Source organism: Notamacropus eugenii, chromosome 2 (assembly GCF_028372415.1).
Source record: "Notamacropus eugenii isolate mMacEug1 chromosome 2, mMacEug1.pri_v2, whole genome shotgun sequence".
NCBI lineage: Eukaryota > Metazoa > Chordata > Mammalia > Diprotodontia > Macropodidae > Notamacropus > Notamacropus eugenii.
Window position 1 is genome coordinate 330,491,683 of NC_092873.1, and position 17,178 is coordinate 330,508,860.

Genomic DNA, 17,178 nt, shown 5'->3' on the forward strand with positions numbered 1-17,178 from the left:
ATTCTTTTGGAGTATAGATCTTAATTATTTAGAAATAATCAAAACTATTTAGAAAGTTGCATGAGTATATTAATTTTTTTTAATTTCACTAAAAGTTCCTTCAGGCTCATGAGTTTGCTTAAGCAGTTAAAAAATGTTGAAATGATCATCTTCATTCCTTTTGTGGTCTGTCAAAAACAGTTGCAGTAATAGTAGCTAGTGTCATATCAGCCAATCAGTCAACTGAGCCTTGTACGAAACAGTTACTAGGAAATTTTTCCCTCCTTTTAACAAACAAATATTGTTCCAAAACTGTATTGTATTAAATTTGGCTTGACAGAATGACAAAGGGGCAGTTTCCTAGGCTTTTAAAAAATTCTTTTTTAACTTTTAACCTCTAAAAATATTTTAACTGTTTCTGCTTTTCATTAAAGAAAATATCCTGTGTTTTGATTTTATAATAAAAATGAATAAGGCATTTAAAAATTGCTGTGTTTTTAATTAAAAGCAAAAGGCTGGTTTTCGTCAGGTCTTGTTGGGTGGTATCCTTTATGTTCAATAATTTCATTGTCTTAATTGGATACCCCTATCACTCCATCATATCCAAGACTGATTGAAATCAGTAAATGTACTCCTTGGGCGTAACTGGCTCATCACTATTAAAAAACAATATTTTAAGGCTTTTGCAAAATTTAAATAATATCACATAGTTAATGTGAAAATGTTATCACCATTAATTATGAAAGGTTGACCATATGTTTTTATGAAATTACATCAAAGCAATGCAAAAAAATATTAGAATTACACAATATCTGCTAACTTCACAGAAAAACAACCAAAAAATTGTCACCCCACTTTTTTTTAAAAAAAACAACCATTCCACCATAAGTAGCAAAGCAACTAAAATCATCATTCTCTTTGTATGTACCCAGTATAAATAAGACTGGATTTACATGCACACAGTATTATTTAATAAATTCATGTTGCATAGCTGTTGTGTTCAGGTACAAATTAAATTATTATATAGAACTAGACTATAAAATCCACTTCAATGAATGAAGGTTGAGATTGAAGAATGTATAAGCCCTTGATCGTTCATCTTTTCTTATATCCTATGAAGAAAGAAGAAAGAATGATTATATATCAAGGAAACAATAAAGTAGAATGTTGCACTTTTGTGGGGGAAGAAAGCCTACTTATAATAAATGTTAAGTGTATTGAGAATATAGACTCATCACCAAACCATGGTACCAGATATGTTACCACTTGGTATATAACCCATGGAGATCAAGTACAGATGTAAAAGTTCCCATACAAAACAAAATGTTTATAGCAACATTTTTTAAGGCAGCAAAAATCTTGAAATGAAATGAATGTCCGTCAAATGGGGACACCAAATTATGAAACATGAATATAATACAATATGATAAGAGTGTAGTAGATGATGCTTTCATTCAGCAGAAATTTATTGAGTGCTTACTAAGTATTGTGAGAGTACCAGGGTAAATAAGACCTGGTTCCTTTTCTCTTACAATATAGAAAGAGAAAACATGCAAAACAAATGCCCTGGATTGTTATCATTCTTTTGGAGCCTAATTCTGTCATCTGCTGTGTTAGCTATCCCTGTCAGCTAGTGTAATCTATAAATTTTGTGTAATCTGTAAATTTAATGAGCATCCTGTCAGTGATAAAAATGTTAAACAACATTAGCCCAAGCACAGCTGCCTAGGATATTGCACTGGATATCACATGTCATGGGGACATTAACAACTACTCTGAATCTAGTCATCCAAACAGTTATGCATCCTTCTGTATTATCATTTAATCCACATCTCCCTGTCTTTCCACAAGAATACTATTAGATACTTTCTCAAAAAGCTGACTAAAATCTAGGAATCCATATCCACATTATTTTTCTTATCTATGAGTTTAGTTACCCTATTAAAACAGGCAAATTATGTTAGTCTCACATAAACTGTTCTCAATAAAAGCTGTTTATACTCTCTCCTTCTATTTCTAGATGTTTGCTATCTCGTTTTTTATTTTATTTATTTTAATTTTTCAACATTCATTTCCACAAAATTTTGAGCTCCAAATTTTTTCCCCATCTCTCCCCCCCATCCCAAAATGCCTTGCATTCTGATTACCCCTTCTCCCTCAATCTGCCCTCCCATCTAATACCCCTTCCTTCCTTTATTCCCATCTTCTCTCTTGTCTTATAGGGCAAGATAAATTTCTATGCCCCATTACCCGTATTTCTTATTTCCCAGTTGTACAGAAAACAATTCTCAACATTTGTTCCTAAAACTTTGAGTTCCAAATTCTCTTCCTTCCTCCCTCCCTACCCATCCCCACTGAGAAGGCAAGCAATTCAATATAGGCTATATATGTGTAGTTTTGCAAAAGACTAACATAACAGTCATGTTGTGTAAGACTAACTATAGTCTCCATCCATCCTATCCTGCCCCCCATTTCTTCTGTTGGGATTGGAAGCTCAATTCCATGTGGACGGTCTCGGGTGGGTAAAAGTGGGACTTCTAAATCTTAGAGCTCTCATGAGACCCTCCCAGGAAACGGCAGGGAATAGAGGTGAACCGAGCTATCTCGAGTAATTCCGCCTCTTCCCGTGAGAAACATGATGGGAGAGAGATCTCCCCGCCCTCGAGATGGTCCCGGATCTGGGCACACTATTGTTATCTAACAGCACGGTATTGAGATGCAAACTGTGTGGCTGAAGGTTAAGTAGGATTCAGGAAGCCTGAAAGCTCTCTTAGCACGTAAGGAGCCAAGAGGACAGTAGGCTCCGTTTTCTTCTCTTCTCTCTCCCCTCCCCCTCTCTCTCCACTTGTACTTCTACTTCCAATCCCTTAAGATCCTAGCCTCCTTAGGAAATCTCCCCCTGGAAGTACAAGTACAAGCGGGGAGAGAGGGGGAGGGGGGAGAGGAAAGAAGAAAGCGGAGCCTACTGTCCTCTTGGCTCCTTACGTGCTAAGAGAGCTTTCAGGCCTTCCTTAATCCACTCAGCCTCCAGCCACTGTTTGCTCTAGAGCCAGGTGCTCTCCGCGCATAACAAAGAAGGGGATACTCTAAGGTATTTTGGCACCCTCCTATTCCCCACACTGGTCTCTGGCTTTTTTTGAGCTTCCAGTGCCGGGGTACTGAGCGACCGCTAAGGCAGGTCCTATCCGCTAGATGGAGCTCCGAACCTATTTTTTCTTTACGCTCCTTAACTTTCCGCTTAACTTTCTGCTTGCCTGGACTCTCCGTCCCTCCCGTGTTCTCCCCTCCCCTCTCTCCGCTTCCACTCTCATTCCATTCCCGCCCTGGTCTCTCCGGCCCTTCCAGCAGGCTCTTAATTACACCGAATATCAGGAAATCTAAATCCTCCAGCTCCCCAGGGTATTGTTGCTCATAAGCAGTCATCTTTGCCTCCTTGGGAGATTTTCCCTCTTCCTCCTAAGGAAGAACCCCCTGCACTTGTAACCGAGATCCTGAAATAAAGCTCAACCCTTGTTCGACTCTGGAACGTCCTTTCTCTCATATGAGCATCCGGTTTTGGCCAACCGAAGACCTCGGAGGTGAGGTAAGAAGACTCGGGTAGCCCACACAGGCCTCTAGGCCTGGCATTCTTCTATTCTCTCTTTTGACCTTGTCCCTCCCCAAGAGTGTTTACTTTGAATTGCTCCCTTCTCCCATTTGCCCTCCCTTCCATCATCCTCCCCCACCCTGCTTATCCCCTTCTCCCCTACTTTCCTGTAGTGTAAAATTGGTTTTCATACCAAATTGAGTGTGCATATTATTCCTTCCTTGAGCCAAATGTGATGACAGTAAGCTTCGCTTTTTCCCTCTCACCTCCATGCTTTTCCCCTTCATTGAAAAAGCTTTTCCTTGCCATTTTATGAGAGATAATTTGCCCCATTCCATTTCTCTCTTTCTCCTCCCGATATATTCCTCTCTCACCCCTTAATTTTATTATTTTTTTAGATATGATCCTTTTCTATTCAACTCACCCTGTGCTCTCTGTCTCTCTGTTTCTCTCTCTCTCTCTCTCTCTCTCTTTCTGTGTGTGTGTGTGTGTGTGTGTGTGTGTGTGTATATATATATATATATACACACACACATGTGTGTGTGTGTGTGTAATCCCTCCAACTACCCAGATACTGAGAAAAGTTTCAAGAGTTACAAATATTTTCTTTCCATGAAGGAGTGTAAGCAATTCAACTTTCGTAAGTCCCTTGTGATTTCTCTTTCCTGTTTACCTTTTCATGTTTCTCTTGAATCTTGTGTTTGAAAGTCAAATTTTCTTTTCAGCTCTGGTCTTTCCATCAAGAATGTTTGAAAGTCCTCTATTTCATTAAATGATCATTTTCCCCTCAAGTGTTATACTCAGTTTTGCTAGGTAGGTGATTCTTGGTTTTAATCCTAGTTCCTTTGACTTCTGGAATATCTTATTTCATGCCCTTTGATCCCTTAATGTAGAAGATGCTAGATCTTGTGTTATCCTGATTGTATTTCCACAATACTCAAATTATTTTTTTCTAGCTGCTTGTAATATTTTTTCCTTGACCTGGGAACTCTTGGAATTTGGCTACAATATTCCTAGGAGTTTCTCTTTTTGGATCTCTTTCGGGAAGTGATCAGTGGATTCTTAAAATATTTATTTTGCCCTCTGGTTCTAGAATATCAGTTTTCCTTGATAATTTCATGAAAGTTGATGTCTAGGGTCTTTTTTGATCATGGTTTTCAGGTAGTCCCATATTTTTTAAATTGTCTCTCCTGTATCTATTTTCCAGGTCAGTTGTTTTCCAATGAGATGTTTCACACTATCTTCCATTATTTTCCATTCTTTTGGTTTTGTTTTGTAATTTCTTGGTTTCTCATAAAGTCATTAGCTTCCATCTGTTCCATTCTAATTTTTAAAGAATCATTTTCTTCAGTGAACTTTTGAACCTCCTTTTCCATTTGGCTAATTCTGCTTTTTAAAGCATTCTTCTCCTCATTGGCTTTTTGGACCTCTTTTATTGTGTTAGCCTATTTTTAAAGGTGTTATTTTCTTCAGCATTTTTTTGGGTCTCCTTTAGCAAGCTGTTGACTCGCTTTTCATGATTTTCTTGCATTGCTCTCATTTCTCTTCCCAATTTTTCCTCTACCTGTCTTACTTGATTTTTCAAAATCCTTTTTGAGCTCTTCCATGGCCTGAGTCCATTGCATATTTATTTGGGATGTTTTGGAAACAGAAGCCTTGTTGCTGTCTTTTTAATGATATATTTTAGAATTTTCCCAAGAATAAAAGTCAAACTCTCTGACCTCTATTTTATAGATTCTTATTCTTTTCCATTTTCTGAAAATTGAGATATCTATTCTCCAAACTTGCAGCACTTCACCCATCTTCCTTGATCTTTCAATCATCGCTAGCAGTAGTTCAGCATTCACAACTGCCAATTATTTGAAAGGATATAAATCATCCAAACCAGGTGACAAAATTCAGTAAGGGCAACTAGGTACAGCTTTATTATATTCTTAATTATCTTGAGTATCAAATACCTCTTACTCATTTTACCATATCATTTACAGTGTCCTTTCTCCTTTGTAATAAAAACTAAGACAAAGAGAATTGAGCAGCTCTACCTGCTTTCTTGTAAGTTATCATCATCCCGTTTTGTCCCAGACCAAGGTATTAGATTGTTTTTTAAAGTCTTCTCTTTTCTTTTAGTATAATTTTTAAAAAGGATTTTCTTTTTTTTTAAATTGTGTGTAACTTCCCTTACCAGCTTATTGTAGAATCATTCAAGCTTCACCCAGTCATTCTCTGTTATGTGACCTTGCTTCCATCTTCTGAACATTACTTATTTAAATTTAATTTGATTAGTGAGTTGACTGTGTGTTCCCATTGGTTTCTTCAGAAAGGTCTCCGTATTCTTCTCATTGAAATTGTTTCTCTTTGAGTCTAGAATTCTTAACTCTCTGCCATATTTCCTAAGCTGACTTCCCCTATACCATTTTACTCCATTGGATCCTATCTACTCTTTCTCCAAGTCCTTTGAATTAGTTCTTCCAAAATCTAGAGTCTATCAGACTATATGACAATTTCCTCTTCTTCTCTGCCCCAGACTCAAGGATAGAACATTCAGTTGCCATGTACTCCATCATCCTTTCTATCCCAGGAAACAGTTTCTTCTTATTAGTAATAATCAGATTCAGAATAAAAATTTCCCTTGTTTCTTTCTCTACCTCAAAAAATATATAAATTTTAATTGATAACTTTGGTTTCTTACATCACCATATTTTGCAAATACTCTTTCCACTCCCAGAGAGCTAGCCATACAAAAAAAGAATAGTATTTTTTTAAAAATGATTGAGAGAGCCAAGAGAGTGAAATAAAAAGCACTCATCTGAACTCTCCCAAATTCCCCTTCAATGAATTCTAAAATAATGCTTCAAATTGAATTCTGAGGTGACAGAAACAACAAAAACCAGATGATACAATTTTCTAGTAACTGACCTTGAAAACAGATTGAGGAGAGAGAAATTAAGAACTACCTGAAAACCATGATTAAAAAAGGGGCCTAGACATCATATTTCAAGAAATTTTCAAGGCAAATTGCCCAATATCTTGGATCCAAGGATAAAGTAAAAATTGAAAGAAGCCACCAATCACCGTCTGAAAGAGATCCCAAAGTAAAAACTCCCAGAAATATTATAACCAAATTCCGGTGCTCCAAAGTCAAGGGAGAAATATCACAAGCAGCCAAGAAAATACTATTCAAATATTATGGAGACAGTCAGGATACATATTTTTGAAGCTTCCACATTAAAGGATTGGAGGGCTTGGAATATGATATTCTGGAAGTCAAGGGACTAGAATTAGAGCCAATGACCCCACCCAGCAAAACTGAGTAAAATCCTTCACGGGAAAAAATGTACATTTGATGAAATATGGAACTTTCAAACAGTCCTAATGAAAAAAACAGAGGTGAATAGAGAATATGATATTCAAACATAAGACTTAAGAGAAACATAAAAAGGTGAGTATGAAGAAGAAATTGTAAGGAATTCAATAAAATAAACTTTATATTCCTCTATGGGAAAATGATACACGTAGCTCCGAAGAACTTCATCATTATTAGGGCAAGTAGAAGGAGTGTACATAGAGGGCATGGATATGAGTTGACTATAATGGGTTGAGATGAAAAGAAATTACAGGGTGAGAAAGAGGGGTGCACTGGGGAAAGGGTGAAGGGAGAGGTAGTGTAGAGTAAATTATCTTACGTAAAAGAGGCAAGAAAACTTTTACAGTGGAGGGAAAGGTTTTTATAGGGGGTGCCATGCAATGCGTGAGACTTACTCTCATCAGACTTGCCTCAAAGATGGAATAACATACACACTCAGTTGAGAATAGAATTATATCTTACCCTAGAAAGAAGAAGGAAAAGAATGTAATAAGATAAGGGGAGTGTAGCTGATAGAATGGAGAGTGGATTAAGGGATAGCAGGATGGAGGAAAATACACAGTTAATAATCATAACTGTGAATGTGAATGGAATGAATTTACCCATAAAACAGAAGCAGGTAGCAGAGTGGATTCAAAACCAGAATCCTACAATATGTTTACAAGAATCTCAATGAGGCAAATAAACACAGAGAGTAAAGGGTAAGGGGCTGGATCAGAATCTATTATGCTAAGTTGGAATAGCAAGCATGATCTCATACAAAGCAAAAGTGAAAATAGATCTAATTTAAAGAGATAAACAGGGGAAATACATTTTGCTAAAAGGTGCCATTAAAAAGGGTATTTTGAAGTAATATCAATACTAAGCATATATGCACTAAATGGCACACCATCCATATTCTTAAAGGAAAAATTAAATGAATTACAAGAGGAAATAAAAAATAAAACTATACAAGTGGAGGACCTCAACTTTCCCTTATCAGAACTCAATAAATCTAGCCATAAAATAAACAAGAAAGAATTTGAGGAGATGAATAGAATTTTAGAAAAGTTAGATGTGATTGACCCTAGAGAAAAGTAGATGGGAATAGATAGGAATATCTTCTTCTTGATGATACATGGCATGTACACAAAAATTAGGGCATAAAACCTCACAACCAAATTCAGAAAAGCAGAAATATTAAATGCATCTTTTACAGACCATAATTCAATAGAAATTACATTTAATACAAGGTCATGGAAGCAGATTAAAAATTAATTGAAAACTAAACAATCTAAATCCTAAAGAATGAGTGGGTCAAAAAACAGGTCATAGAATCAATCAATAATGTCATTAAAGAGAGTAACAATGAGATAACATACCAAAATTTCAGTACTTAGGGGAAAATTTATATCTGTAAATGCTTACATCAATAAATCAAATAAATAAATAAATGCAGATCAATGAATGGGACATGCAACTAAAAAAAAACTAGAAGAAGAACAAATTTAAAATCCCCAATTAAACACCAAATTGGAAATCCTGAAAAGGCCAATTTTGTGGAAGGGAAAGAGAATAAAATGGATAAATCAGTGTTTAACTTGATAAGAAAAAAGAAAATCAAATTACCAGTACCAAAATGAAAAGGCTGAATTCCTTACCAATGAAGTTTTTTTAAGAGGAACTATTTTACCCAATTGGGTACTAATAAATCTAACAATCTAAGTGAAATGGATGGATATTTATAAACATATAAATTGCCCAGATTAACAGAAGAGGAAGTAGAATACTTAAATAACCCTATCTTAGAAAAAGAAACCGAACAAACCATCAATGAGCTGTCTAGAGAAAGATCCCCAGGACCAGATGGATTCACTAGTAAATTCTACCAAACACTTAAAGAACAATTCATTTCAATACCATATAAATTGTTTTTAAAAATAGGCAGAGAAGGAGTCCTACCAAATTCCTTTTTCAAAACAAATATGGTGCTAATATCTAAACCAGGAAGAGGAAAAATAGAGAAAGAAAACTATTGACCAATTTCTCTAATTGAATATTGATGAAATACTTTTACAGATCATACACTATGACCACGTAGGATTTATACCAGCAATGTAGGACTGGTTCAGTATTAGGAAAACTATCAGCATAATTGATCAAATCAATTACAAAATAACCAGAAATCTTGTGGTTGTCTCAGTAGATGTAGAAAAAGTCTTTGACAAAATATAACACTCATACCTATTAAAAATGCTAGAATTCATGGGAATAAATGGAGATTTCCTTAAAATGATATGTAATATCTATCTGGAACTATCAGAAAGCATTATCTATAATGGGGATAAACCAGAAGCCTTTCCAGTAAGATCAGGGATGAAGAAAGGATGCCCATTATCATTACTGTCACTCAGTATTGTTCTAGACATGCTAGCTGTAGCAATTAAACAAGAAAAAGAAACTGAAGGCATTAAATAGGCAATGAGGAAATAAAATTATCAACTTTTTGCAGATGATATACTGGTATACGTAGAGAATCTTAGAGAATAAATTTTTAAAACTAATTTAAATAATTAAATGTTAGCAAAATTATAAGATATATAGTAAACCCAAAGTAATCATCAGCATTTTTATATATTACCCACAAAATCTAGCAGAAAGAGATAAAAATATAAATTCCATTTAGAATAATAACAGATAATATGAAGACTTAGGAGTCTTCCTATCAAGATAAACCCAGGAACTATGTGAAAACAATTATAAAACATGTTTTACACAAATGAAGTCATATCTAAACAGTGAATAGTACTTGCTCTTGGGTAAGCCAATCTAATAATTCTTCCTAAAATTAATTTACTTATTCAGTGCCATACCAATCAAAATACCAAAAATTATTTCACAGAGGTAGGAAAAATAGTAAAATTCATCTGGAGAAACAAAAGGTCAGGAATATCAAAGGTATTGATGAAAAAAAGAATGTGAAAGAAGATGGTCTAACAGTACCAGATCTCAAAATGTATTACAAAATGGTAATAATCAAAAGAATCTGAACCTGGCTAAGAAATATCGTGGTGGATCATTAGAATAGAATAGGTACACAATACATAGTACTAAATGACTATAGTATTTAGTGTCTGATAAACTCAAAAATCCAAGCTTTAAGGACAAGAAATCCCTTTTTGACAAAAATTGCTGGGAAAACTGAAAAGCAGTTTGACAGAAACTAGGTATAGACCAACACATCACAGTGTATACTGAGGAAAGGTCATAGATACATGATTTACACACAAAAGGTGATATCACAAGCACATTAAAGAGCCATGAAATATTTTACCTGTCAGATTTATGCATAAAGGAAGAATTTATGATCAAATGAGGCAAAGAGCATTACAGGATTTAAAATGGACAATTTTGGTTACATCAAATTGAAAAAGGTTTTGCTCAAACAAAATCAGTTCAGCCAAGATTCGAAGGGAAGCAGGAAACTGGGGGAAATTTTTACATTAAGTTCCTCTTTTAAAGGCCTCATTTCTCAAATATACAGAGAACTGAGTCAAACTTATAAGAATACAAGTCATTCTTAAATTGATAAATAGTCAAAAGATATGAGCAGGCACTTTTCAGAAGAAAAAAAAATCACATATCTATAGTAACATAAAAATGTTCTAAATCACTGTTTATTAGCAAAATGCAAATTAAAGCAAATCTTAGGTGCCAGTTCATGTCAGTGAGATTGAACAATATGACAGAAAGGAAAATGACAACTGGTGGAGGGGAAGTGGAAAAATTGAGACACTGATGCACCACAAGACCTAGTGTCAGGAAGACTGATTTTACTGAGTTCAAATCCAGCTTTAGACACTTACTAGCTGTGTGTCTCTGAGTAGGTCATTTAACCCTGTTTCCCTCAATTTCCTTCTCTATAAAATAAGCTGGAAAAGGAAATGGAAAAACACTCCATTATCTTTGCTAAGAAAACCCCAAATAGAGTCATGAAGAGTCAGACACAACTGAAACAACTGAACAACAAAATGACTGTTGGTGGAGTTGTGATCTAGCCATGCTGGAGAACAGTTGGAAAGGGCTATAAAACTGTGCATACCTTTTCACTGAGCAGTACCACAACTAGCTCTCTATCCCAAAGACATCAAAGGAAAAGGACCTATATGTACAAAAATTATTATAGCAACTCTCTTTTGTAGATAGCAAAGAATTGGAAATTGAGGGGATGCCCATCAGTTGAGGAATAACTTACTGTGTATATGATTGTGATGTCATATGCATCACATATATGTATATGTGATGTGATTTGGTGGAATACTGTTGTGCTTTTACAAATGATAAGCATAATGCTTTCAGAAAAACCTAGGAAGACTTACATGAACTGATGGGAAGTAAAATGAGCAGAACCAGAAGAACATCATACATAGTAATAGCAATATTGTGTGATCAATTGTGAAAGATTTAGCCATCTCAGCAATACAACGATCCAAAATAATTGCCAAGGACTTGTGATGAAAACTATTATCCACCCCAGAGAAAAAACTAATGGCATCTGAATGCAGATTGAAGCATACTTTTTTTAAGTTTATTACTCCTGAGGTTGGTTGATTTGTTTGTTCATTTTGATCTGGATTTTTTTTGCAACATTTTAAATATGGAAGTGTTTTGAATGATTGCATACGTATAATTGATATCAAATTGCTTTCCTTCTCAAGAAAGGGCTAGGAGAAAGAGAGGTGCATTTGGAATTCAAAAATTTAAAACTTTCACTTTTGATTTGTGTGTATGTGGTTATTTCTGTTTACATTTAATGGTAATTGTTTCCTTGGTTTTTTATTTCACTCTGCATCAGTTCATGTAGATTTTTTCATGTTTCTTGGTATTTTACCACATTCATCATTCTTTTACAGCACATAATAATATTCTATTAATCCATATATTACAATTTGTTTAGCCATTTCCCAGTCAATGTGTTTCTATTTGGTTTCCAATTCTTTACTGTCACAAAAAGTGCAATATTATGGCATTTATGGGGACTTTCTTATCAAAGACCTCTTTAGGTTATAAGCCAAGTAATGGAATATCTGGGTCAGAGGTTGTGAACATTTTGTTTACTTTATTTCCATAATTCCAAATTGCTTTCCAAAAATGGTTGTACTGAGTCTTAGCTACACCAAAATGCATTAATATGCCCATCTTACCACAACCCCTCTAACATTAACTACATTCATCTTTTGTCAGTCTTTGGCAATTTGATGTGAAATGAAACTTCAGGATTGTTTTAAATTACATTTCTGTTTTTAATTAATGATTTGGAGTTCCTTCATGTGGTGGTTAACAGTTTGCAATTCCTTTAATAAACTATTTGTTCATATCCTTTGACCACTCATCTATGTAGGGAATGACTGTTGGTTTTCCATATTTTATTTTTTGGTTCTTTATCTTGGATACCAAACCCTGTTCAGAGAAATTTGATACAAAGTTGTTGGGTTTTTCCCCACCAACCACTTCTTATCGTCGGTGCATTAGTTTTATCTGTGCAGGTTTTTAGTTTCATGTGTACAAAGTTATCTATTTTGACTTTGCTTTTTTTGTTGTTGTTGTTTTAATCTAAGTTGATTTAAATCTCCATGTAACCTGACACACTAGATTTTGGAAAAAACTGATTTCAGGTACTTAAAGGAAGACTAGATAGTGTCCAGTGGAGCAAAGTCCTTCAAGGGAAGTCAGCCTGGGAAAGATAGGAGATACTTTAAGATTTCAACACTCAAGGGGAAACCATTTCAGTAAGAAGAAAAATGCAATCCTTCTGAAGAAACCATTGGGGACTCACAGGGAACTCACTAATGAACTTAGATTGTCTTATTCTTTGTTTGGTTAAGAACAGATCATCTACCCATAGCTGTGTGAGGCATATAATCTGCTTCTCTTCTAAATTTTTAATAGTAAGATCTTTAATATTAAGGTCATTTATCCATTATCAACATTTTGTGGAATATGATATGAGGTGTTGATACAAGCCTAATTTCTGCCAGACTACTTTCCAAGTTTTGGCAGCAATTTTTATCAAATAGAGAGTACTTTCCTAAGTAATTCATGTTTTCTGCTTTAATAAATATGTTGCATTCCATTGTTTCTGATTCTCCTTTGTCTAATCTGTTCCATTAATCTCTCTATCTTTTTTTAACAAATTCCAGATGGTTCTGATGATTGCTGCTTTATAATATAGTTTGAGCTCCTTACTTCTTTCCATAATTTCCCTTGATATTCTAAAATTTTGTTGTCATTTTATCAGTTTTGATAAGGATTCTTTTAGTAATTTGATTAGTATAGCATTAGAAAATTAAACTTTCATTTTTATTACATTGGTATGGCCTAGCCATGATCACTGAATTTTCCTCCAGATATTTAAGTTGTTCTTTAATTTTTTAAGGAGCACTTTGTAATTGAAGCTATACAAGTCTTTTGTTGCCTTGGTAGATTGATCCCCAGATACTTTATGCAGTTTATAGTCATTTGAAATGGAGTTTCCTTTTCTATTTATGAATGCTTAGATTTTGGATATATCATATAGAAATTCAGTAAATTTTTAAATGTTTACTTTGTAACCTGCAACTTTACAAAGTTATTAGTTGTCTCAATATCTTTGCTAATGCCCTAAGGGGTTATAAGTAAATCATTATATTATCAGCAAATAGGGATAGCTTTAACTCTTCTTTTCTTATCTTTGCACTTTAGTTTCTTTCTCTTGTCTTATTGCTATTGCTAACATTGCAAGAATCGCCTTATCAAATAAGACTGAGGAGAATATATATCCTTACTCTATTCCCATATTGATTGCAAAAGATCCCAGTGTATCCTGATTACATATTATGCTTGCTTTTGGATTTAGATAGAACTTTTCATGATATTAAAAAAGTTCTTTCTGTGCCTATATTTTGTGTGATTTTTAGCATAAATAAATGTTGTATTTTGTCAAGGCTGTTTCTCCTCTGTTGAGATAATCATGTTGTTTTTATCTTGAATATGATTCATTCTGTTGATTGTTTTCCTAATTTTGAACCATCCCTGTATCTCAGGTATAAATCCAACTTGGTCATAATGAATGATTTCTTAGATAAAACTCTGTAGCCTGATGAGCTTTTATTTAAAGTTTTTGAATTTGATATTGATCTATAATTCTCCTCTGTTTTATCCTTTTTTGATTTAAGTACAAGGATTATATTTGTCTCATAAAAGGATTTTAGTAGGGTGCTTTCTTTCTCACTTTTGAGAATAATTTATGTAATAATGGTACTAACTGTTCTTTAAAAAGTTTGATAAAATTCTCCCATAAATCCATCAGGAGCTAGAGTTTTCATCTTTGGGAGTTCCTTTGTAGCTAGTTCTGTTTTCCTTTTCTAAGATTGAGTAATTTAAGATCTATATTTGTTAGTTTAGGAATTTTATATTTTTAAAGGCATTCTCTTATTTACTTTGTATTTTGTTTTGTTAACATATAACTATATGTAATAGTGTCTGATTATTCTTTTAATTTCTTCTGATTTTGTTGTGATCTTGCCTCACTCATTTGCTATTTTGTGGATTTTATTTTCTTACCTCTTCTTTTTAAGCAGATACCAGGTTGTACAGAGCTTTAAATGACCAAACCCAGAAGTTTATATTTTGTTCTAGAGGCAATATGGAGACAATTCAGCTTATTGAGTAGGGGAGTGACATGCTCAGATCTACACTTAAGGAAAATCATCTTGGCAGCAGTGTAGGAAGATGGTCTGAGAAAGGGAGTAGGCAGATTAAATAGGAAGAAGCCTTTGTAATAAACTAGCAAGAGATGATGAAGGTCTATACTAAAGTGGTATTTGTATAAGTATAAAGAAAGAATCAGATGTGAATGGCATCTGGAAGACTGGAAAAAATGACAGTACTTTAAAGAAAGTTTGAAGGATGAATGGATTTTAGGTGGAAGATAATAAGCTCTGTTTTGGACCTGCTGAGTTTGAGATGTCTCTGGGACATCCAGTTTGAAATATCCAAAAGGTAATTCATGATTGAAGTTCACAGGAGAAAGTGGGATTTGAAATATGGATCTATGAGTCATCTGCATAGAGATGGTAATTAAACTCATGAGAGCAGATGAGGTCACTGAAAGTATAGAAAGAAAAGAGTAGGGAGCCTTGAACTGAATTTAGAGCAACAATCACATTCTTGGGCCTAACAAGGATGGTAAATTGGCAAAACAGTCTGAGAAGGACTAATTGAACAGGTAGGAGAATAAGAAGATAGTAGTGTTATGGAAATACAGAGAGGAATATTCAGAAGAAGAGGATGGTTATCAGTTTCAAATGGAGCAGATAGCTCAAGAAGGATGAGAACTGAAAGAAGACTATAAGATCTGGTAATTAAGAGGTTAATAGTAACTTTGGAAATAGAAGTTTCTATCAGATAATAAAGTTAGAATTCAGACTGCAAAGGGTTACAGAGTGAATAAAGGGGAAGCAAAGGCATGAATATAGACAGCTTTTTTCTCTTTTCTTGGGGTTTTTATTTGATTTTTATGGGGGATGAGTGTGGTAGGGAATCTTTTAGGGAAGAGTAACAGGATTGCCTTGATGTGGTGAGTGACCAATTGAAATTGGATAACATGAATTTAGAGTGTATCCAAATCATACAGTTGTATAACATCCTTTAGCTCCTTTCTATAACATGTGACTAGGAGCATGTGAAACAGATGGTGTTAGTAATCCAGGAATGAGGTTTGGCAAGGGATGATACATCAAGGGGGCAAAAGATCTGAGAATAGAGGACAGTTTAGGGTCGGGATTGGAGAAGGGAGGAAAGTGAAGTCAGAGCATGGGTAATAGAAGTACTGAATGATAGAGGATTTAGAGGTTATGAATGTGAAGTATAGTTTTAAGAAGTGAGACATAGGGAGAAGTGGAATGATATACTGTGGTCAGATACAAGAATATTCTAATTTAGGAAAGTGGAACATGTGGATTTTTGTAAGACACAATATATGGCTGCTTCTCTGTTTCCCGGATTTACTGACATGAGTATGACTCCTTAATGTAAATTCTGCAATGTTACAATGTCACTTTCAACTCTCTAGGTCTTAATTTCCTTATCTGTAAAATGAGGGAGTTGGACTAGAAAACATCTTAAGATTCATTGTAGCTATGATGTTATCATAGGTTCAGGGCATGGGAAAAGACTGAAGGGAGGAAAGGAAGGAAGGAAAAAAAGAAGGAAGATAGGAAAGATTTCAAGAGACAAGAAAAAACTTCTTATTAATGTGGGAGTTAACCCTGAATCAGTTGTATGTCAGATCATCAACTTATCAGACCTAAAATCACAATTAAAATCAAGAAGAAATAACATTAATGGTATATTTCATATAATTGAAACAACTCAATCAGAAGCCATTTAAACAAGTAACTGATCAACAGAAATGGAATATGGACAACAGAAATGACTTTTATATCAATTATAATAATTTTATGTAGATGTTTCACCAGTACAAATTAATTATCACCAAGATAGCCCAGAAAATACCTTAATCAGAAAACATTCAACAAGAAAACATAAAGAAATTGATGGAATATGTACAAGCAAAGAAGAAACAAAATTATTGCTCTTTTTTGAAAGTGTGATAGTGTATGTAGATCCTCAGAATTTAAACTAAAAAAATAATTGCAATAGTTAACTTTAGGAAAAGTTAAGTCAACAGGTCAAGTCCACAAGAAGTTATTTGAGGATCTACTGCGTTCCAGGCACTATGCTGAGCTCTAGCTATAAGAAAAAAAAAACCTTTTCTCAAGAAACACAGTTAAATGGGGGAGAAAATATGTTACAACTATGTACAAACCAGATATAGACAGGGTAAATTAGAGACAAACAGGGAATGCCCTAAGATTAAGGAGGATTGGGGAAAGTTTCTTGTAGAAAATAAGATTTTAGCTGAGACTTAAAGGAAGCCAAGAAAGGTGGCAGGCATAGAGAAGAATAGAGAGAGTTCCAGATATGGTAGACAGTCACTGGAAATGCCCAGAGTCAGAAGAATGAATTGTCTTATTCTGGGAATAGCAAGGAGCCTAATGTCACTGAATTCCAGAGTATGTTGGGGATGGGGAGGAAAGGGGCTAAGGTATAAGAAGACTAGAAAGATAGTAAGGGGATGGATGATAGAAAGCTTTGAAAGATATTGGACTTTATATTTGATCTCAAAGTCAATAGAGAATCACTAAAGTTGATTGAATAGGGCGGTGAC

At 34.5% G+C, this 17,178-nt stretch overlaps 1 protein-coding gene across 3 annotated transcripts in view; it reads left to right on the forward strand.

Moving 5' to 3' along the window:
- The window catches only part of CEP112 (centrosomal protein 112), a 587,248-nt gene that overhangs the window by 505,129 nt on the left and 64,941 nt on the right, over nucleotides 1-17,178 (forward strand). The gene's annotated exons all lie outside the window — the stretch shown is intronic.